Source organism: Wyeomyia smithii, chromosome 1 (assembly GCF_029784165.1).
Source record: "Wyeomyia smithii strain HCP4-BCI-WySm-NY-G18 chromosome 1, ASM2978416v1, whole genome shotgun sequence".
Taxonomy (NCBI): Eukaryota; Metazoa; Arthropoda; class Insecta; order Diptera; family Culicidae; genus Wyeomyia; species Wyeomyia smithii.
This window is the reverse complement of record NC_073694.1, coordinates 29,261,587-29,263,005: the sequence shown is the minus strand read 5'-3', so window position 1 is coordinate 29,263,005 and position 1,419 is coordinate 29,261,587.

Here is a 1,419-nt window from a genome sequence, read left to right as displayed (position 1 = left end):
TTCCAGAGTAGGGTCCCCCCTTAATATCAATTTCTGAAATTTCTGGCCTCAAGACCTTTTTTCAAGTGGATTTAAGCTTAACCCTTTCCCAGTGGAGAAAAATCAGTTTTTACATCAAACAATGAACTTCAAACTCTTATTACTAATCAACTATATGCATAATTATCGCTAAATGTATTGCATATTTAACATCAATCTATTCTCTAACGATGCTGAGTAGCTTCGTCGTGCAAATTTTTGCTTATTCCCGCCACTATTGTTTCAATCGCCGACAAACGGGAATGCGACTTCAACTAGGATCCTAACTAACGACCCGGTATGGTGTTGAGATTCGAACCCAGGTTGGTGGTGGAGGAGTTAATTGTTTTAGGCTTTAGATATTTTTTATCATAGTTTAGTTTTTGCCTATTTCAAGTTAACATATAAAGCCTGATTGGAATCATTCTTGACTTCTCTGGCCTTCAAAATATTTTTTAGTAATTTGAAGTTTCAACCTTCCCTGGGCTTTGTAAGTTTTTGTTGGCGATTTGTAACCTAAAATTCAAATCTTGTTTTATCAAATAAGTTATTATCATTATTATCATTTTCAACAAAAATTATGAATAATTTGGTGGATAACTTTGAAACATATTCAGACATAAATAACATCAGACGCTGAACCTGTAATATGGTGATTGTTTTGATGTTTGATCGGCACTTACTATTGAAGTCCTAATCAGTGTGAATGAGAAGGAAGACAAGTTAGAAAAAACAATCGCAGCCAACTGTTAGTGTACAGAACAATTGCGGGGCTAGCGCTAGGATCCTATTGACTATAACGGTCGTCTTTTCTAGCCGAGAATCTAACATATGACGACTGGCTTGTTACTCCAGCATCTTACCCTGAGACCAACTAAATAGTTCCTTGTGTCTTCCAGTGTTTGTGAGATGGCAGAAAATGTATAGCGCGTTGAACTAATACAACAGATCCCACGCATGTAGTAAATGAAAAATAATGTTCAAAATAAACATGATAAATTTCCCGGTTTAGTATTGAAATTCCCGGGTTTTTCCCGGTTCGTTTTCGAATTCCCGGTTTTCCAGGGTTTTCCCGGTTCGCTGGCCACCCTGGGTGATTGGGGGAAGAACCAATCACGTGAAAGCATCTTTGCTTTGTTTCTTCGTTATTTGCGTTGGGTGATGAATGCGATGCCAATTGGCTGGCATTGCTAGCCAATGACTGAATGCGTGAAATCATTTCGTCTATGTTTTTGAAGTCTGCGTTAGGGAAATATACCAATCGTATGAAAAATGCATGTGGATATTCGACCTTCAAACTTTCCCGCAATGTTCACGGAGTAATAAGAAAATGGTAACCAAAATTATCATGTTATACAAATCTTGTATATTTTAGCTTTCCAACGGTATATCAACTATTGA